Source organism: Odontesthes bonariensis, chromosome 10 (assembly GCF_027942865.1).
Source record: "Odontesthes bonariensis isolate fOdoBon6 chromosome 10, fOdoBon6.hap1, whole genome shotgun sequence".
Classification (NCBI taxonomy): Eukaryota; Metazoa; Chordata; class Actinopteri; order Atheriniformes; family Atherinopsidae; genus Odontesthes; species Odontesthes bonariensis.
Genome location: NC_134515.1, coordinates 26931723 through 26954916, shown reverse-complemented (window position 1 = coordinate 26954916; position 23194 = coordinate 26931723). Strand labels below are relative to the sequence as shown.

At 39.9% G+C, this 23194-nt stretch overlaps 1 protein-coding gene across 2 annotated transcripts in view; it reads left to right on the top strand.

The window, feature by feature from the left end:
- Positions 1 to 1877: 1877 nt before the first annotated feature.
- Positions 1878 to 23194, top strand: part of pacsin1a (protein kinase C and casein kinase substrate in neurons 1a) — a 36587-nt gene continuing 15270 nt past the window's right edge. Inside the window, exons 1-2 of one of the 2 annotated variants that reach the window (XM_075474980.1) lie at positions 1878 to 2253; positions 11714 to 11784. The gene's annotated coding sequence lies outside the window, so the exon portion shown is untranslated. Of the gene's footprint in view, positions 2254 to 11713; positions 11785 to 20173; positions 20397 to 23194 lie in introns of those variants that run through there. The other variant, XM_075474981.1, reaches the window with a different exon arrangement.

Genomic DNA, 23194 nt, shown 5'->3' with positions numbered 1-23194 from the left:
AAGTGGATTATCCGCTCTTCATCTGTGACAAAGTCAGAGAAAAACGGAGCCAGCGCTATTCTGCATAGTGGAAGACCACTGCATAATTCTGCAGCAGGTCCTTTGTGCAACACCTCTTAAATTTGCGGCCCAAGTGTACTCAGATGAATGCCTAAGCAAGCTCATACAGATGAAAGGCTAATTGCTCTGGACAAAGTTTTCTCCCGTAAGAAAATTTAGGGGGACACATTTGGCAACTCAACAATACTCCTCCTCAGTAGATGGTTAAGGGTTCTGTGAATTCATGATGTAATGCAGAAAAGAGGATCTACTAAAATCCACCGTCTCATTTTGCACTACCATTTTTTTATCCCTTTTTTCACGCCTTAGGATGTAACAGTGGTGAACATTTTGTATGAGGGATCTCTAATAGCTGAGGATAAGATTTGTGCATTATTTCAAAAGCGTATCGACTCTGAGCTAAGATATCAATGACCCCTTTATTTTAAGAACTGTTTTGTTGATGTTTTTTAACAGGAGACAGCAAACTACTGACTGCTATTAAATGATCAAACGTGCACAGGGTGTGACACCCTGAGCATGACTTTTATCATCCAGAAAGAGGACAAGAAAGACTACATTAAAAGATGAAGATTCCCAGACTTCTTGAAAGATTTAGGTAATAATGTTGGCGCTGTCAGCTGATTGCCACTAGATGTCACTAAGCACATGTGAGCTAAGAAAAGGCATTGTCCAGGGTAAAAATATTGCTATGTCCATTTACATTTCAGATATAGTTACCTCTGTTCAATCAATACGCTTCCACTCTTTTACCTCGCAATACTTAATTTAGATAAGTATACAGTATAACTCCAGCAGACAGAAAGACACACTGAGCGAAAACATTAGAAAAGTCTCCTAAGAAGTGGTTGTTACTGATTGTTACTGTTGAGGATTAAAAAGTGTGGAAATGAAATAGTTGAATTGAAGATTGAGATTAGGTGTGCAATGGAGAGTCTATTCGTTTTAAATCAGTGTGTACCAAATCACGTACGCACGGAGACCAGAGTGAAATAAACAAACTGTTCTGTTGGCAGTTGAATTGAGTCTTTAACAAAGTCAATGCCCATCAGAGTGAGATGAAAAAAAAGGCATCCAGTTAAACTACGTGAAGGTATTTGGTTCTTTAAAACGGACCCCAAACACTTCCTCTCTACACTGTCAGCAGGGTGCTTTGTGCTGACATTGTTTATCTTTTAGATTAATTAAAAAATAAACAATTTTTACAGCTATACTAAAGATGTTTGCTGATATCATACATTAATACTGAATATCAACACTATTGTATGTGATTTTTGTTTTTGTACAGTGGTGACTGGCAGATACCTCTGTGGCTCTCTTGTTCATAATGGGCTGAGGGCAGATGGTTTGTCCATTCGTTCAAAGTGCATTCAAAATAAAATGGTAGTGCAGACAGACTGCAGTGGGAAAGTGCTCTCATTAGCAGTCAGAGTGTTGACTGTGTTCTTTGCTGTAATATTGCTGCTTTGTTGTAATTTTAGCCATTAGGTAAACGACTCAGCGCAAAACGTGTAACCATGAAAATCAGCAGGTGAGCAGATGTCTCCAATGCTCTTGAAACAGTCGATGAGTCAGTTGGCCTGTTAAGCAGCCAATGAACAAAAAACACTCCATCCATCCCCTCCCCTGCGGTGGAGTGCATTGTAGGCGTGGTTTACAAGAATAGGAGGCGGCTCCTCCTCTTGACGCGCGCTTCTCATTGGTTTGACAGTGTCTGTCACATTCGGGGGCTCTCCCCATCTTTTAAACACCGATATTATTCCGAAAAATGGTACATTATGTAATTGAAAAAGCATTTTTCTTTTATTCGCATACGACCCAAGCAAAAATGTAAATCAAAGAATCATAATGGCACTTTAATGTTGGAACACCTGACACAGCTCCACACATGCACCCGCAGTCAACGTCAGGAGGGGGATTTAAAAAGTCGCGTTACCAAGTTGCATTATCTCATTCGTCTCATTCGTTTCCTGCAGCTTGTTTCGGTCGTCCATTGAGAGTAAAAGCTGGGCCATCCCCCCAACGCGCGCCTGTGCTGTGGAGCTCCCCCTTGCTGCGCGCATCGTGATCTCGTGGATGCAGTCTCGCAGAGAACGCAGGGTCACCTTCTGTCACTGCAAGGGGAAATACTGAATAATTTGCAGCAGAGACTATTGGTAGTAGTGCATCAGAGCAGCAGCAGCAGAATCTCTGGTAAGTTGGGCTGTGTGTGGGATTTTGCTCTGTGTTGACGCCACATTGCTGCACTGCGAAGGGAAGATGAGCATCCTTTTAGCAAAGGGCGACGCAGGGATAAAGAAATCTCGCTTAATTTAACATCAGTGTCTCATACCACACGTCCTTTGCTGCAACACCTACTAGAAACAACAGATTCTCCTGCAACACTTTAGCGTTTGCTGTTCAGAATTATGCATGCGTCATTTTACATGATGTACCGTTGTTTGCGTACGCCAAGGGTGAAGATGACTCTTGCATCATCTTGAATTACTACTGCAAGCGAAACTACATTATTGATTTCGGCCAGTTTGGTTTTAGCCTACCTAATATCCCTGTTTCCATTCAGACTGAAGGGTGATGCAGGGTATTTTTTTCACACTGCAGCTCTTTCTGTTAACAGTCAAATTGTCAGAATGTGTACATTTTATCTCAGTGTAGAAATAGTCTTCTGTTCTTTGCGTAACGATGAGTCTGAAATTGCCAACATGACATTGAAATATTGTTGACATTTTAGATATGTAGTCGATGGTGGCCAAGGCTGAAAATGGAATGCCATTTTATGTGCCTGTCCATGCGCCAAAGGGGTAAACAAGACTGAATATGAGCTACGTCGATCAAAGAAGGCGTAATCATCTCTGTTTGGATTTTGGGATGGGTTTTAGTTGCAAAGTACATGGCTTAATGGCCAGAAATCACCATTTGAGGATTTCTTGGTGAAATGGACGCGAATGTTCACGAGAGCGCTGCGTTCTCACGTTATGTAATTGGTTGTCACAGCAAAGCGAGAAGCCATCTCTAGCGTCATTGTTTTTCTCTGACAAACCAACAGCACCACAGAGGAGGAGCGTTCCGCTTTCTACATGGGATTAGGTGCATGTGGTCTTTTAATCATTCATCAAATCTGCTCCCTTGCTGAAGTGCATAGGCTTATAACTGACTAAAGTGTCTCATAGCCACGTCCATGTGTTTGGCAGCAAACATGCCATCTTGGACTGTGATGATATGTTTCAGGGGCTGGTTTAATGGCAGCTGCATGGGGCGTTACATCCCCAAACCCTGCAGCTGCTGTCATCTTCCAAAACATCCAGTACTGCCTTTAAACCACGCAGCTACTCCGTGCATGAGAATGCGCGTGTGATTTGAGGGCCATTATGTGTTTTCATCAAACCCTCTTGCTTTGCTGGATTTGTAAAGATGGAGCAGCAGATGTCAGACAGGTTGCTTGTGTCCACCTCGGCATATTTTGTTGCTGTCCGTGGTGCTGAATTCACGGTTTGCTGGAGTTCATGTCTGTCAGCAACCAAGGAGCCTCCAAGAGAGCCGACATGAGGCTGCAGAGAGGGGATGATGATACAGTCAGGGGGGTAATCCAATTGCAATGCTGGGAGGGGAGTTAAAGAGTAGTTGCTTTTCATTAGCAGACTCTTCACACTTTTAAGTGGAGAGAGTCGAAAGTATCTATCTGTCTGAAAAGGAAGCATCATTTCGTGTAACATGTTCTGTAATATCCCTTTAATTATGTTGTGGCCCACAGGTTCAACACCTTTTCGCGGTCGACAGAAATGTGTCATTTATATCAAACATCAAAAGCTGTCAGTACCAAAATGCAGGCAGATTTCTCATCACATAATCACTGTATTGAACCATATTTTGCTCACTTTTGATTATTTATTTGCAGAGTTCAACATTATAGATTTTTATTTTTATTTTTTGGATTCTTTGCCTGAGGTAAATATGAGGTTTCTGTGGAAGAATCTTTTTCTAATACGCAGAGTTGGATGGTTGAAAAAGTGTCATCCTATGTGGACACATATAGAAATACAACTGTACAAAGAATCACACTCATAAAGCTTATTCCACTCTTAAACCCAGCAGCATGACTTTAGTTGTTAACAAACTCCTCCTCCTCTCTCTTTGAGGCTGTTTAATTTGTGGGGAGGGGGATTACATCTCTCGTTTCCTGCAGTGTTTAGACCTGTCTGCAATACTGTTCATTTTACATTTTCATGCTTGGCTTGTCTTGTCTTGTTTCTCATTGCGGCAGGGCGACAGCCTCCGGCACCGAAAGTATCTGGCCTGGATTTGATTATGATTTGCGCTCATGCAACCACCGGCTCAATCTGTGGTTATCTTTAACCTCTGATAGAATAGTTGTTACATGAGCATCATCTACTATTGAGACTACTGTTGATAGCAAGCTTAACTCAGGAAGTGAAAATGTAATCGTTTTAAGAAGTTACGCTAAATGGTTTAAGGGTGTTTTTTTTTTTCTATCCAATTCCTCGTCCATTTGGTTTCTTTTCAGCCTTGAACATGATAAGTGCCAGAGGATTAACATGAGCATGAGATTAATGAAAAGCATCACAGTTAAAGCGATTGACATTTGATCTTTGGTTTAATGTAAAATATCTTAAATAGGGTTGCTTTGTTAAATGGAAGGTGCTTTGATTTGACCATTCCACAACAGTAATTTGTTTTCAGATGAGATTTTCTTTGCAGAAGCAAAAGCATTTCAGATGTAAACCTACATCCAAATAGTCCAAAATAAACCTGAGTTATATCTGATTCTGTCTCTCTTAATATATCTCCCAAAGGGAATGTGGTGTTTGCTCATGCTGGCGACCTCTTGTGTTGATGTTAGTCTTCAGTATTTGTGGAGCACCATGTGTCAGGCACAGAGGACAGAGTGTGAAATGGTGGGAAAGTGTTGTTTTTTTTTGTTGAGCCTTCTGCAATGTGTTTGCTGGTGAAAGGGTTAAGGCTGATGTTTCTCTGTTGGAGGAGGAGATAGTGCTGTCTGACAAGGTGTGAGAAAAGAGGCGAAGTAAGAAAGGCGAGTCTGAAGGGCAGTCGGAGTGTCTCATTTCTTTCAGAACAGAAGAGAACACACACGGGGAAGACTCTATCCTTGGTGGGAGATTGATGGCGTTACAGATGATTGAGCGACCACCTCTCACACCACAGAGGGATTTTTTTTTTGTTCTGAATTGATGATGACGATTTTAAGATAAAACCCACAAAAATATGAACAAAACTGAGGCGCTATTGCAATTCTAATAAATTTTTATGAAATATTAATGGACAGCTCTTTACCCCAGGGTGATCCGGATATATATCAGTAGAAAGCGTTTCTTTACACATTTATTACCCCCGTTTCTTTTAGTCAAACATTATGAATCGGTCATGGAAAATGTAACCACAACACGTCAGTGTTTGTCTTCTCTGAAACATCACGGTGTCAATGTGGCTCAGCCAGAGGAAGATCATGAACTCAGTATGTCTCATGAACGTTTTGTCAATTTAGTGTGGAGGCTTGTGAGCACACTCAGGGTTTGAATCATCAGAATGTTCTTCACTTCGGGTGGAAGTGGTTAACCATCAGCATCAGTGGGCTTGTTGATATGTCTGTGGACAGGCCTGTGAATGCATGCAGCAGTCTTATGAAACACATTTAGACACAAGAAGGTTTGTTCCATATTCAGATCGAGAGACTGGGAGGTTTTCTTCTGGTCACACCAACCAAAAACATGTTTTTGGATGAGTCTATTCACTGTGACATGGCACGCTGTACTGTGTATACGTGGTGTTGGTTGCAAATTATTTCAACCAATGGTTTGGTCTTCAAAATCTCAGAGAACACTGTTCAATATCCCGAGGATGCTGGTTTGTTTTAAAAAGAAAAAATTAAATAGAACAGGTTGCAATGATTTGGAAATCATTCACAATCAGTAAAACATCGGAGATATTCTCATTTTTACTCAATATTTGTTCATTTTGAATTTGAGGCAGACGGCGTCTTTCTTATTAAGCAAACCTCAAAAAGTGTTGCACACTCAGGATCAGGTGTATTAGATATTTCATATTAAGTTGCAATTGGGTGTCAATGTGAATGGTGTATTTGGTGACAGCCTTGGTGCGCTCAGACATGGCGGGCTTGGCTTGCTAATCGGGCATCAGGAGATGCACACTGGTCAGCGTTTTTCTGAAGGTGATGGCGGAGTGTTTGTCATAACAAGCAAGTTACGATGCTCTGAACAACTTCATGTAAGATGCAGGCAAATAAGGCATATGTGGATTGCCATTACCAAGTATTGGTAATTGTGTAAATCTTTAACAACTATGAGTTGGAAGTCCCAAAGTCAGTGGAAGATACCTCCAAAGTTGGTTGAGAAAGATCCTGTTGGACTTCCAGATCCAGACTAATAAACTGGTGATGACTAACCAACCAGACATTGTGGTGGTTGACAAACTACAGAAGAAGGGGAGTTGGATTGGATGTAGCAATCCCAAGTGACAGTAACGTCAAGAAGGAGCACGGGAAGCTATCTAATTCCACTGATTGGCACCTCACTACAATTCTTGATATGCTCATTTTTTTTACTATTATTTAACAGGGTCACTTTGTTGCATCCCCTCTTCTCTGCAATTGTTTGGAACTGAGGACACCAACTGCTACAGCTTGAAAATCAATTTTTTTGCTCTTTCTTTTCTGATGTAGAATTACTGCTGCTCCTTGCCTCCTCTGTCTGTTTTCTTAAGTCACGTTAGCAACTGGACCGATATACAGTGAAACCATTTTGTTGTGTGTAGGATGCGGTTTGGCATTGTGTTGGACCACGCATACATGAAGTTTCTCAGATTCGTTTAATGATACAGTACAGTACAGGAGTACTTGAAATGTTTTCATGCTGAAAAACGTTATTCATAAAATGTTCTGCTTGCCCACACAGTTTTTCACTCTGTGTAGGGAATCCCTCCCGGTCCGTACCTCTGAAAGAGTCAGATGCTCTTTTCTGTCGCCAGAGTATTTTTCAAAAGCCTACTTTTTGATTTGTTTTCTTTTGTACCATTCTGTTTTTTATTCATTTTTGACACAAATTGGACAATAATTAATTATTTTATGTGATTTCTTTATTTAAAAAAAAAAAAAAAGCATTTGTTTCTAGAAAGCAGAATCAGAGGGAATTTGTAAACAACGCCAAAGCACCATTTATCAGACATAAATGTTGGCAAAAAAAAAAATCTAAATTTCCCCAGTGTCGAAGGTGATTCAGTTAATTTCAGTTTAATTTATATAGCACCAAATTACAAAAAATGTCATCTCAAGGCACTCCAAAGATACAATCTAATTCAAGCCAATTAGAACCCAATTCACTGTATTACAATCATTATACAGTCAAATACAATTTATTAAATTCCAAATTAGTCCGATTTACACAAAGCAGATTTTTAAAAAAAGAAAATCCTTGCCTAGCATGGAAACAGAAACTTCTCTTCGATCCAATCTCCCGTCCTAAGCGTGCACGAGGCGACTGTGGTAAGAAAAAAAAACTCCCTTTTAACAGACTCAGGAAGAGTGGCCATCTGCCTCGACCAGCTGGGGTTTGAGAGGACAGGAAAGAGGAGACAACAAAGACCATCACACCAGATCAGGGATAGCTGCTGAGAAGGAGAAACAATGTAGACAGTTAATGAAAATGATAATGGGATATGTACAGTGCACAGTGAAAATGAGTACACCCCTGTTGAAAAGTAACATTTTGAACAATATTTTAATACACACACAAGTTATTCCCAAAACGTGCATAGAGTAAGTTTAATACAACATCTGTTCAGCTTACAACAGAAAAGAAAGGTCAATAATATAACTTAAATGACATATTTGTCCATTTTTGTGAAATTATGCTGGTGCAAAAGTGAGTACACCCCTATGTTAAACTCCCTGAGAATGGGCCGTGTTGGCCCGAAATGTCATGAAATGAAAAGGCATTAAAAGGGAGGTCATCGTTGTGCGTTTCATCCTTGCCTTACATTGAAATTTTACATTTTGAGTCTGCACCAGGCTAAAAGAGACGTGTGTGAGATTTGACTGAAATCCTATGGAGAGTATCATGATCTGCTTCAGTAGTCACAGCACATGTTGACAAGCATGTTTCTTTTGGTGAAATTCAGCTTCCTACTGTTGATGGCATCCATACAGCCCCAAACCATGTCACTCCCACTACTATGCTTGACTTTAAGCATGGGGCACTTTTCTTTGTACAAATCACTTTTTACCACCACACAGGCTTGACACCATCGAAAGCAAATTTGTTTATCATTGTCTCATCAGAGACAAACAAACTAAGGATATGGATTGCTGGAACCATGTCCTGTGATCTGATGACACCAAGATGAACAAATTTGCTTTCGATGGTGTCAAGCCTGTGTGGTGGTAAAAAGTGATTTGTACAAAGAAAAGTGCCCCATGCTTAAAGTCAAGCATAGTAGTGGGAGTGACATGGTTTGGGGCTGTATGGATGCCATCAACAGTAGGAAGCTGAATTTCACCAAAAGAAACATGCTTGTCAACATGTGCTGTGACTACTGAAGCAGATCATGATACTCTCCATAGGATTTCAGTCAAATCTCACACACGTCTCTTTTAGCCTGGTGCAGACTCAAAATGTAAAATTTCAATGTAAGGCAAGGATGAAACGCACAACGATGACCTCCCTTTTAATACCTTTTCATTTCATGACATTTCGGGCCAACACGGCCCATTCTCAGGGAGTTTAACATAGGGGTGTACTCACTTTTGCACCAGCATAATTTCACAAAAATGGACAAATATGTCATTTAAGTTATATTATTGACCTTTCTTTTCTGTTGTAAGCTGAACAGATGTTGTATTAAACTTACTCTATGCACGTTTTGGGAATAACTTGTGTGTGTATTAAAATATTGTTCAAAATGTTACTTTTCAACAGGGGTGTACTCATTTTCACTGTGCACTGTACATGGAGAGTAAAGAGAGCAGAGTGAGGGAAGGTGCATCATGAGTTGTACCCCAGCATTCTAGGCCTATAGCAGCATAAATGTGGGATGTTTCAGGGTCACCTGAGCCACCCCTAACTATAAGCTTCGTCAAAAAGGAAAGTTTTAAGCCTAATGTTATGTTGGCCTGATAATTGAAAGCTCTGCCTCCCATTTTGCTTTTAGAAACTCGAGTAGACCTGCAGTCTGAGAGCAAAGGGCTCTGTTTGGAAAAATCTTTGCACTATGAGATCTTTAAGATGTGATGGAGCTTGGTCATTAATAGCTTTATTTGTGAGGAGAAGACTTTTAAATATGAATTCACCTGCTAGTTTTCATCAGAACTCTGGCTCAAATTTGATATCTTAATATTTCTTGTTTTGATTGACCAACCAACTAAAATCCCAATATCTCCCAACAATGATCTTACAAGACAAACAAAACAAGGAAATATTCAAGTTCAAGATCCTGGAATCAGAAAATTCAATTTAGCTTCAGAAAATAAATGAACCAACACCTATAAATAACTAACACTCATGGATGGAAAAACACCAGCACCTGACTGTGACTCAGCATTCTTATATAAAAGTGGTCAGGAATCAGTTGGATGTGACCATTGTACAGCATCAGATGCGTCTGATACATCTATTGTCGCTCCGTGCAGTGTGTTGATGCTTCATTCTGCTTTTACCTGAAATCACTTCACCCTTTCAACGCTCTTTCCTATCTGCATAAGGCAAGGCAAGGCAATTTTATTTACAGAGCACAATTCATACACAAGGCAATTCAAAGTGCTTCACAGCTACATAAAATCACAAGAAGGCAATAAAATCATTAAAAAGAAATAAAAAAAACAATAATAAAAATAATAAAAAAAAAAATAATAATAATTAAAAAAAATAATAATTTTAAACTTAAAAAACCCATTAAAAATAATCATTAATTCATTAATTTAATGATTTAATGAAGTGAAGAGTGCAGATAAAATACTTTCAGGTGTCATATGCACAGCTAAATAGAACTGTTTTCAGCCTGGATTTAAACATTGTCAGAGTTGAGGCCTGTCTCACATCTTCTGGAAGACTGTTCCAGATTTTAGGAGCATAAAACTGAAACGCAGCCTCACCTTGTTTAGTCCTGACTCTGGGCACCAGCAGGAGACCCCTCCCTGAGGTTCTCAGAGCCCGAGTTGGTTCATATGGCTTTAACATGTTAGAGATGTACTTTGGCGTTTGACCATGAAGAGACTTGTACACAAGCAGAGCTGATTTAAAGTCTATTCTCTGAGCGACAGGAAGCCAGTGCAGAGACCTGAGCACTGGACTAATATGGTCGTATTTCCTGGTTCTAGTCAGGACTCGAGCAGCAGCGTTCTGGATGTAGGGGGTAACATGCTCACAGGATGGAGGGGCTCATTGCTAGCATAATCCGGGTGCAGACTGCTGAACAGAGATTAATGTCTTCCTCCCTGGAGCTAGCTGTGGTGGGTCTGGCTGTGAGGTTTCACGGACGAGGCTGCGTGGTACCATCATGAGTAAAATGGATAACAGGTTTTTTTGTGCTTCATTTCTGTGGCATCAGTGTCACTGACTCAGTGTTATGAGGCTGTTATTTACACGCTAATTTACAGTTGTGGGTTTGAAGTGTGGAAAACATACGTTTGAAACTTTCTTTTTTGACATTGTGACATTTTTCAAGTCTATTGTAGACTGGTGATGAAGATAATAAGACGCATAGTGTTTTATAAGTGTCTGCTATCCATAGACCCCAGTTGTTCAGTTTTGCCTACTTATTAGTAGAGGATATTTTTCAGGGAGAAGTTTTTAAAAAGATAGGTCAATCTAATGCTTCACAGCTTATTTATTTATTATTTATTTTATTAATTCATTCTTTTTTCTTTTTTTACGAAACACTCAGTATGTATTCAAGGTATTTGAGAAGATGACTGTGTGAAAAGCAGATATGGACATGATTTTGAGGCTCAGCTTTTTCATTGCTAATCAAGAGGCCACAGCAAAACCTCTGGCGGAATTCATTTAATACATCCATGAACGGTTAATCAGTTCATGCTCCTTTCAGACACTGACTCATTTCAATGAACTTTTACCCCCTCATCAGACTGCTCACGCTGCACTTCAGTCACCCTCTTCTTCTTCTTCTTCTTTTTCACAGTTCTTCTTCATGGCTCTGCCTCTGAGAAGCGAGTGTTTGGTTCGTGGTCAGGGTCAGAGAAGGTCAAAAGAAGAAGAAAAGACAGATTTCGAGTGTGTTTGAGGGTACAAATTTCAGTGATGAGTAATGTTTTGTATGAGTGCTTTCTGCTGCTGCGTAATATATTTTAGAAAAAAAATGGGTTAGAGTGCAATTAAAAGTAAAGCAATGAAGCTAATATAGCTGATATAATTTAATGTTCCACCTCCCTCTCATGTTGACTAATCTCCCCTTGGCTTCAGTAGTTCAAAATGAAATTCAGCTAATCTCTTTATATCTTTGCCTGAGTGAAGATACAGGTAAGTGTTTTGACACGTGCGCCGCTTGTTTAGAGTTTTATTTTCATCAGGAGCAATTAGCTGCACTTTTTCTTTCCGGTCCTTGATGTTGAAGGGATGACCACAAACGTCTCGTGCTTTTATCTCCACAGGTGACCTCCTGCAGGGGACCAACAGTTCTCTCTAAGCTTTATGGAAACCTGACCTCCCATTGGTGGAGAAGGTGAGTTGTCCCTTTTTGATCTATCTGTTCCATCAAATCCCCGTTTGGCCGGATGCTCCTAAGGACGCCAGAAGAAGAACAACAGTGTGGATTTAGACCTGCACTTTTTTCTGAATAACTCTGTTAAATGCACCACTTGCACTAATTAAAAGCTCTTCGTCTGTGGTGTTAATATTTGATGAGGGTTTCTCGGTCGGTCAATGAGCCAACTGGAGGACAGGTGATAGTTGTTTCTTACCTGAGGCTGTTGTATTGGATTTTTCCAAGTTGATTACACTGTGCATGTGAATGTGCTGCATAATTAACATCACATTACATCACATCACAGAGCAGAGCAGTTTTCATTTCAGCTTCTAAGCTACTCCAGCAGGCATCCATTGATCTGCAGTTTTTACCACTCTGACTCTTAAAAGTTTCATATTGTTTTTTTTTTTTTTGTCTTCATAAGAGACCACCCAGATTAGTATAGCTGTCACTGTTTCACAGGGAAGACTCATAACTCAGGGATAGTTATTGATTTTTTTCCCCTTGCTCGATGTCTCTATTTTGCAGGCTTTATGACACATTTTCACTGTAGCAGGGGAATTTAAGTAGATGTTTGTTGAATGCAGCCCATTGTTTATTCTTATAAGGAGACTCATAGGAGCAGGATGGCTCAGTTCAGAAAGATTTCCCAAGGGATTCCCTGTGCACTTCGGATTGGGAAAGGAAGCTTTTATTGGTAAACACAGTGTATCCGTGGGTTTTGCAGGAGCAAAAGAGACAGGATTATAAAGCAAGGTAATTTCACTATCATCCATATTTCTCTAGAAATTGTTTTGTTCTCTTCTCTCTAAAATTACAATTTTAGCGGACGTTATTTCTAGAAGACTTTTACTAACTACAATTTTACTTATCTGTTCATTTTCATCATTTCTTATGTATTTCATTCCATATCAAGACTGCATTGTTCTTAAGTTCTTCTGATTGACACACTCTTTCGTGATCACACAGCAAAGCTGTGTTAGATTTCTTTTGTTTCTGACTTGCTTGCTTCAAGAGACTTCCAAAAAGAAAGAAAGAAAAAAAAAATCTTTGAGATGACTGCTGTTCCTGCCCTCTTTTTCCTGCCATGGTACAACTCATCTTGTTCGAGTGGCAATAAAGCCTTTGTGTTTCTCTTCAGTTACTGCATGTCAGGGAGAAAAGATGTATCTGCTCAAAGATTTAATAAGTAAAGTTCGTATACTGCACCTGGCAACTTGGTTTCAGAAATGTAGGGAAAAGTAAAAGGCTACAAATGGTTTAGTTTCTTATTTAGCTGTGAACTACTTCTTCCTGGGAGAGATTATCTGTTCCTCCTGGCTTGTTCACACCTTTCGGTTGGTTATCCATTTCTTACATGAAATGTACGTTTTTTTTATTTCCTTCTTATTTAGCAATCCTTAGGATTAGTTTGGCTCATTATTGGGTATAAAAATCCATCACTGTGCAAGCCAATTTGGCAAAAATGGTTGTCAAAACTTCTTCTCATAAACATAACGTCTCATGAAATATGAGCACATTTGTTCCCCCGTTACTCGCATGCAACAGGGAACATAATTTTGTCCCAAGCAATGCAATTCCCAATCCTCGAGAGAGTTGACAAACCCTTTGAACTCTCTTTAATGTGGTCGGTTTAATTGTTTTCAGTCACTGCACAACTGTGTGACTGTAGATTGGATCAGAGCAGCAGAGCGGGCATGTACAACAACATCCAGAGTTTCACAACTACAAACAGCAGCAGCTCCAGACATCACTGACGACACTGACAAATGGGAATTGTGTTTTCTGAAACACCTCAATGTTCCGTGAAAGCAAGTATGGTTTGGTTATGAAATAAAGTTGTTCTGCAAAGTATCCCTAAATAGCGGAGTTGTGGTTTCTCTAAATTCAGTCGGTACTGTATTACAAGCTGCATTTTGATAGAGGTTGCATGTCATCATCAGGTTACCTTTCAAGGCATCTGTATTTCATGAGAATCTTGAGACCGCAATTTCCAGGGAATCCTCACTGCCCAAATCCTCTTTCTGTCAAAAAGATTGGACTTAAACTTATCAGAGGCCTAAAATACCAGCTTTTGGCGCAGACTGGCTGTACTGGTTGTGCTTGCTCTATCTGACTGGTTGAGGCTCACTCTTGATAGAGGGTTATAGATAAATGCTTCATTCAATCACCTGCCAAGCACTTTTTGAAAGCTCCTACCTTTTTTCAAACTATTTTTATAGAGAAATTCCCAGATGGGTCTTAAATAAGTAACAAACGTTGGGCTAACATATTTATTTGCTCTGCATCTCGTAGCTGCATCTGCAATGGCAATCATGACATTTTAATCGGTGTCTGTTTGGCAGTGTGTTTCCTAATTGTCAGAATACAAATCCCAATGAGCCGAATAAGGTTTGTTAGAACAATAAAAACCTGCTTAGTTTCAGCTCATTAGCATTGCTGGAGTGAGGATGTTAGCATGCTCACGTTATCTCTTAGCTTAGTCACAGCCTTCCATTTCACTCCTCTCTTCTGTTTCATGTTTAAGAAAATAAAGATTTTTTTTATCATCAAGCTTTTTGGAGGAATTTTATTCTGGTATTTATGTGTGAAGATGTTTGTTTCACAAGTGGTAGTGAAATGGCAGTAGACTACCGTTAAAGTACCTGTTTATTGTTTTGAGTCGAGGTTGAGTATCCTGAAAAAATTTTTCTATGTTAATCTGCAACACTATCACCCTCTTAAGTCACTTACATACACACGGGTGCAAAATTAGCATCTGGCAGCTACATGATAAAAAGACAGAAAGCTCGTGTTTGAAGGGCAACATTCCCGGATTTACTGTTGCGTTGCTCATTTCTGCTACCCCTCCTCTGCTCCCTATGTCAGCCTGGAAATCAAGAAAAGCTGCCCTGGAACCATGGCCCTCATCCTCTTTGCTCCATCTCGGAGCTGCTGCTGTTCATTCCTCCATTACCACCCATCACAATATGTCTGCCTCCCCCTCCTCTGCTCTGTTCTGCTTCTCTTTTCGCTCTCCCCTTGACGCCCCCCCCCGTCTTTACCACACTGTCACCAAGAGGCTTGTGGCAAGTGGCTTGATGGTTGCATAACCACTGCAGTAGCACGCGGGACACTGCCTTAAATCACAACACTGTTGCAAGTGTGCATTTGTCTGAGAGCTCACATGAAATCCCTATTGTGATAATGTGTTTTTCTGCTCAAAAGTTGTATTTGAGGATAGATTCATTCAGGCCTTCATTCAATAGTCTCCTCCATTCAATTTCTGTCCGTATGCGTTTTGTCTCTTTGTCACACCATCTGTGGCTCTTACTATCTATTTTGTTCATTGCACTTTTCCACTCCAATGTTACTCCAATGTCAATATTACTCCAGACTGCAGTTGAATCGTCTCTATAATCTGTGTTATTTCAAATGTGTAATTCAGATAAATTTCTCAATCAGTTGACTGAATTTAGTCACAAACTGAAGCTATGCTAGAAGCTCATCAAGACTATGTTTCAACAGCAAAGTGGTGCTTTAAGCTATTACCTCAAGCCATACTAGAATAGAATAGAAAAATACTTTATTCATCCCCAAATGGGGGAAATTAAAAAATACTAGCATACTTTTAAAGAAATTGTATTGTATAACCATGATCGTTGTCTTTGTTTAGCGTTTAGAGTTATTTTTGCAGGAATTTGGTTGAGTTTTCAGTGCTTGGTCGTGAAATTGCTAAAATCACCACAATTCATCCAGAAGAGAGAATAGTTACTTGAAACAATTTTTGAATATATGCATCTAATAGTTTTTTAGACTGTTCCTTTAAAACAAAATCAACTTGCTGGTGGCACTCAAGGTAGCCATCAGATCAGTATCAGTTCTTTTTATCATAGCGCCCTGGGTTTGGAAAAGCAGGCAGATACTCAGAACGTGGCCAGACCATCAGCTGTCTGTCAGACAGTTGCTTACTTTGCCACTACCGAAGAACGTTTATGTTGCTCTGTGTCACTAGATGCCCGATGGCCCTAGGAATGTATAATGTCGCTGAGCAGCTGTAACTCTAAATTCTGCTGGTCTAATCTTAAAATGGAAACTATGATACAGTTAAAAACAAAGTGGGAAAGGCTGGAAATGCACAAACGTTTACTGTCTTTTAAATGTCAGAAAAGGTAATGCCCAGCAGTAAGATATCAAACAAGTCTAAAGCAACTTCTGGCATAGTCAGCAGTATGCAAGTCGGACATTCTTCAGTTGAGGGAAAAAACTGACAAAATACATGTAACATGTAATGTTCACTTGAGCCACTGAACAGCCATTAGCTTTACTACTCCATCAGAATTCCTCCCTGACTCTTACAACTGAGAGCGCTCTGACTGCTGCCTACACCAGGTAGGATACTGACTACTCATAAGTACTTTACACTACCCTACTTCAAAACAACAGAAATATCTCTTTAATCCTAAAGCAAATCTGTTTATTTGTATCAGTGTTGGCCACAGTACTGAGCCTCTTAAGGAGCTAATATGGCGACAAACTAAAATACTCTCCGGACACCTGAGACACCGGCACCCCATCATCACTGGGTCAAAACATTTATGTGTGTAATGTTTGATTATTAGGAAATATTAGATGGTATTCTCAACGCCCTCAGCTGTACACTGTGTTTATGCTAATGAGCAAATGTTCTAATTTAATTGAGACTGTGAACATGAACGACATGGTACCATCTGAAGTGAAATAAACCAATGTGTTACAATTTAGCTTTGAGCTATCTTTGAGTTAAATGCTAACATTCTGAGTAAGTCTGCCCTTGAATAAATAGTTGAATTTACTTCAGTTGTGCTCTGACCTTTCATCACATAATACCAACATCAGTTCAGTGTCAGACGCTTGGTAGTATATATTGGAATGCAAACACACAAACTTGCTTTTCTGTCTTTGTGGTGAATCACCATTTATAAAAATGCACTCTCTAGGTCCCTTTCCTAATCTTTACTCTAAACCTAACCATCACCATATTCTAACATTAACCATAAAACTAAGGTTTCTGGCCCTCAAAAAACTGTTTAAACATGTGGGGCTCAACTGTTTGGCCTCATACAACCTGCTGAACCCCATAAGTATAGTGGGCTATACCACGAAATTTGAAAGACAAGACACACACACACACACAAAGATTTTGTATTTTATTATTTTTCCTGTAATATAATATTGTCCTTGTGAGCTTGTTAGCATGTTGGCGTTGGGTTTTAGTTCAAAGTACTTTGGAGCCAAAGTGCACTGTGTGTAGTACAAAGATTATTCCTGACTGGAATGTTTAGAATGATATGTGATCACTGCCATTTGTTTCCAGGTCCCAGGATGGTGAAGAAGATCCCTTCTTTTCTTTTTTTTTTAAATAAAACTGAATTATAGCACTGGAGAATGTACCTAAACTTTTAAGGTTTTGTAGTATGTACTTTTGAACTGACATTTGACTGACTATAGTTCAATATGACCTGAAGCTAGCTGTGACCTCTGACCTCCCTGAGGGTGTAAGAAGTGAAAAATCCCCAGTGAGTAAATCACCGATGATCCTGGGATCCTTCTGTTGTTTTTGGAGATGAGCGATGACATGCCTTGCTGACTCACACTGTTACACAGTATACATATTGATTAAAAATGGCAAACGCATTATGAAAAAAGGAGCAATGATTTTTGTCCTGCAACACTGGAGGAATATGATCAGATAGATGAGTCATCCCGAGCTTGTTTGTTTGAAGTGATGACCCACAGTTACCCTTCACAGGCAAAGGCCAACATAGAAATGCTGCAACACAAAATTTAGCAGCTGAAATCTGAGTGAAGTGTGTGTTAGATGAGTAACTGCTCTATGGATGTGAAGACATATTATTTGTAATATATCTGATTAGATTGCTGATTTGAAGTGACACCCTGGTGCGCCTGTTTAGAAGAATCCGGTCTGCCTTGATTAGAGTGGGGTTGTTCAGCTATGGGTAGAGCACAGAGTTCCACCCTCATCACTTTGTGTGATATCACAATTGATGGTTTGTTATGAAAGTAGCTCTTCATCTATGTCCCCCTGAAGACTGTATCAACTTTGATGGCGTGTCAACTAATCACCCCCAGCAGGTCAAAGTTTTCAGTTATCCAATGTTGGTTTCTGACCAAGTACCTACAAAGCTAACAGCATTTGCTTCAACCAGGTTGCCAACTCAGTCTGGTTCTATGAGGCAAATGGTCAGCAGACTCAAGTTGAATTTGTTATGGTCAAATGATAGTTGCCAGATTAGACTATATTTTTTGATATATTTCAGCCAATTTGGGCTGAACATTAGCAAATTCAACCACATTTGGTCCAGCTTGTGTCAGTGTATGTTGGCTAGTTCTCGGACACCGTTTACACCATATCCAGACTGAATTATCTCCTCTGACCTATTGGATGAGGGTCTTCATTGGGCCAGATCATTTTGGCTACCTGTGAATGCTCAGATTTATTTGAAATATGTCTGATTTCATAGAAATCTTTTGTTTGGCAGAGAGTGGAAATGGTCAGCATTCGACCTAGTAGACATTATTATGTTAGCAGTTTCAGTGCGAGCATGATAGCTCAAAGCGCTGCTGTGCCTAAGCTCTGTCTCACAGAGATGCTGGAATGGCTTTATTGTGACTTCTTTATGTCATCATAAGAAGAAGTATTTCTCCAACATTAGAAAAAACACTTGCTTAGCCAATTTATCCTTCCATCAACGCTAGTTTCCTTCCTCCTCTGCCAGATAGTTCTTAATAATAAAAATTCAGTTTGAAAACAGCAGTTTGAGTCATTTCCATCTGATGGCTTTAAGTAAGCGGTGACACAGAGGAGAAAAGAGACACCATTAGGGCTGCATTGTTCCCCTAAATCTCGTCCCAGCCTCCCCATCAGCATCCACATGTCACTTCACATTCTTTTAGCTCTTCCGTGCCCTAACAACATATCCTTCACATCAGTCTACGGTCAGCTGAGAAATACAGCACACGAACATCCTCAATAGTTTTATCTCAGTCGCTGTGCATCTTATTCATCCAGCTGTGGTTACTGCACCTCTCTTGAAAGAAGGAGCCATTCCACCTTGTGCTCTGACCTGCTCTACATGCCGCAATTTTGGTTCAGTGGGCTCTTGCACTCTTCCTCTTTCCCTCATGAGCACGTTGGTGGATGCTCGAGGGTCTCTCAGCAGTTGACTGTGAGATGCACAGCTGACATACAGTCATCAAACCAGGCTTCTTGCTCTTGTCTAAAACACCGGTCACATGACCAGCTTTATGACGACTTCGGCTCTTACGACGCGTGTGAAGTCTGCACAAGGCAGCTCTGTCTCCTGGCAACATCCACAGGCCTGCTTATTCGATGCAGCACTATAGGATGAATCACGTCTCTGTGCTGATGTGTTCAGCTGCCGTTCTGGCCCAGTGGCTCTCTCTGTTCCACTCAGGAACAGCCTGGCTGCCTGACCAGCTCCACAATGCCTCCTGATCTTACTGTACCGTCTTGCCAGCTTTTGTCCCTCTTCTTCTCTACCATCATACTGCTCTCTCCATCCCATTCTCCATCTCACCTCCTTTCCTGTTTTCCTCGCTCTCACTTCTTCAGATCTCAAATGACCTCCCTCTGTCTCTCTCCTTGTGTGTCCTCTGTTGCTCAGACAGTTTGAGGAGGGCATCCTGTGCTTATCAAAGACAATCAACAGACAACCAGTCATCATATTCCACCTGCATAAAACATCAGCTGGTGCATTTAATAGTTTCTTCTTCAAACGATGTTACCTGTGATATTAATTGCTTAACATTAAAACCATCACTAATAGCTTAAACTAACTTTGTCATTATAAACGCTTGTTGTCCAATCAGACTGGAGACGGTGAGCTCGGTAATGTGCTGGAGTAAAGTTAGTTCATCTCACTGAAATCTTCTTACTGTAACAAGATTACTTGTTGTGTTGTGGTTCCCATTCAGTGCTTTAAAAAGCTTGTCAACACTGGACCCTCTGACTGCAGACCGGTTGTGTCGATAGGATCAGGGGCTGCCTTTTATTCTTTTATAAGCATTTGTGGTTCATCAGTATTTAGCCGCTTTATTTTACTACAAGCTCAGTTACAGGTTTGTTGAGCTGTTTATGACAGCAGATTCTTTGTAATCTTTGCAAAAAGCAACTAAGCACATTGAAAGCAAATTTCGACGCATGTCAAGTTCATATCAACATCACTTTCCTCTTCCCACTTCTTGCCTTTCTGTCCTTGTCGTCCTATCAGCTTCTTTGCTCTTCTTCCCGGTGAGCTCCCTCCCCCTCTAAAGCTATTCAAATGACTCTCTGCAGGATTATCCCTCAGCCTCTGAGACATGCTGGTTTGGTCAGACTTACCGTCCACTCTGAGATCACTATGGCCCCAGAGGTCTAAGCTGCAAAAATAAAGTTAGCAACAAGTCTTTTCCTTTATCTTCCAAACCACTGAGGACATACTTGAAACCGCAAATTTTTACATCCTCAAGGAGTGTATTTTTAAGGAGTTGTCTTATTTCAAATTTGTGGATTTTTTTATGTATTTGCCGCGATGGAGCCAACCATGGTAAGTGCGTGTGCAGAACAATGGTTAGATTCTTGAAAGTGTGCAAATATTTGGTTTGCAGTGCACCATTCTATCAGTTTTAGACATCGACACTGCCTCCGCAATCACAACAGCCTACTTACAGAATTAAGATTACTGAAGGGGTTGCTTTGTCAGCAAGTGTTTTGGACATTGAGTGGGTTGTAAGTGGTTTCAAACTGAATGATGCATCCAAATGGATAATTGTTTCTTGCACAGAAGCTGCTATTTAAATAATTTATTTCCAAATGTTACGTATAATCATATGTATGTCTTCTTCATTGTTCTCCACACACTACTGGGAGTAATGTTCCAAAAACTTGTCTGTTTTTGCAGTGACTCTGCCACTGCTTAATTACTGAGGGGAATGGGAGTTGAGTTCACAGTCACTGAGGTGGATTGACCTCAATAGCTGGAGTGTAAGCCCCTCTACCTCATTTGACTCTTTCACTATGAACCAAACCTTTGTCAGTGATGTATTCCGTTCATGCTGTCGGTCCTGGCAATCTCAGGCTGATTACTTTGATGTCCGCACTGTCCTTTAATATAAAGTTTGAGCCAATATGTTTGATCCTTTTCTCTTACTATTTTCAAATAATCTCACCTCTGAAGTTCTCACCCTCGGGTACCAGTGATAAGCCATGCTGCAGAGTTATTTTCTGTATCCAGGCTTGAGCTCAAAAAGAAACATGTGGACAAACTCTCAAGGAATTTTTTGTCTAATCCAAAGTCTCTCCAAATTTAAGCATGTGTTATATTGGTCAGAGTGTGTGAATTCTAGCTAAACAAAGCTTATTCTGGAATTCTGGCTTTATGTCAGAGCTTAAATGGCTTTGATGTTAATAGGTATTGTAGTCATAGAGGCCAGAGCTTATTGGGTGACTTGGCTGATGGACAGGTAGTTGGACCAGTGTTGGTTGCTGGGATTAAGAAATGCTACTTTAGGACTGCTTAACTTTGTAGCTGTCTTGCATCAGATACTGTAGTTGACTAATATAGACGGAGGTATTCAAAAAATATAAAGCAACCTGTTTATTTGACAACTTGAAATGCAGTGGAAAGTAGATTAAGCCCTCGTGTTAATCATCTTGATAACATTTCATGCCTCCTACATAGAATTTCTCTGAACATTAAATAAGTAGATTAACACCACTTCCATATCTGTACATAAAATAGGCTATAGAGCTACCACCTGCAGCCAGTTAGACCAGAAATAGTGAGCTTTTTGAGAGTGTGGTAAAGGCGGATTTGTCACCTCTGACTAGTTGCTTAGCTGTTGCACACTCGGTTCACTCTCCAATTTATGCTTACTCAAACATCCTTTACAGGCTAACTGTCTCTGGCTAGGCTAATGGCTAATGGCATGATCTTTTCTAAACTAGGCATAACAGTGACATCAAGCAGCAGTTACACTCATGGTTCAATGTTATATAATGTTATATTTTATAATAGTTTGCATACACTTACTGAATACTCAGTTAGACAGCAAGGAAACAACATGGAGAAAGTAAGAAAGCTAAAGTGGAACAAACTGCCAGTGGAGATTAAACTTTCCCCAAATGTTGACATTTTTAAATCCAGGTTAAAAACATTTCTCTTCTCATGTGTCTATGCAAGAAATCTGCACGCTATCTTTTAACTTATCTAGACTGTTGCTTGTTTTTAGATTAATTTGAATTATTTTATTTCTTTCTCTTTATATTCCTTTATGTATTTTAATGCTTCTTACACTCCCTGCTGCAATGCTTTTATTTGCTGTAAAGCACTTTGAATTGTTTTGTACATGAAATGTGCTATACAAATAAATTTGACTTTGACTTTGACTTTAAAGCCGACCAAAAGCTAACCCTAACTTCAGAAGAAACTTAAAAAATGTTTCTGCTGAATGTCAGTGGAAGCAAACCTCATATTTAACTTCTCACTAGCAGTTTAATGTTCTAATCTGAAGGTTCAAGCAAGATTTTAAGATATTCAGTTTTGATCTTGTTGTTTTTTAGCACTTGCAATTTACTGTGTAGCTATACTATATTATTCGACTTTGTTTGAGAATTTGCCAATAGAGACATGCAACTTTATCGGGGAGAGCGAGGGAAAATTATGAGAGCTGAGGAGCTCCTCAGAACATCAGAAAAATACTTAGACGGAACAGCACTGCCACTGAAAAGCACAAGTTTATTTCATTTATGACGGTAAAACTGCAGTGAAGTTACGAAGCACTGCTTTAGTGTGTTGCACAAAGACAGAGCTATTGATACAAATCAGCGAGTGAAAGCCATGACTGCTGAAATACTCACAGACTGGTGAAAGGGCTAATTATTGTAAGCAGTGGCTTTGATAAAACACGGCTTAGTGTCAGTCAGTGTTCTGCAGAAACATTCTGGCTGCAACCATAACCAGTTCAAAAGGCTGTACAGGTTCCCCTAATAATATTTTGATCAGGCCCTGTGAAAGTTAGGTATGTTCCATAACCTATCTATGAACATACTTTTCTACCTTTGTGAGTTCACTGTTGTTTCAAGACAAATTATTTTTAAGGGCAATTATGTTGATATTTGTGCACAGAGAAAGTGAGGTCAGCCCACTTTCTAACTTAGCCTAATGAATCAAGCTATCTTTGATTTCTTTTTTTTTCTTCAGGGATGAAGGATGTTGCAGGAATTCATTTGTGCTTGACTTCAAAAGGAGGTTGAAGGATGAAGCATGAAGGGCTCTGGTAACATTTTTACTTGTGATGCAGCAGTCTGAAGACTGCTGACTCAGATTTTAATCTGAAATGGCCA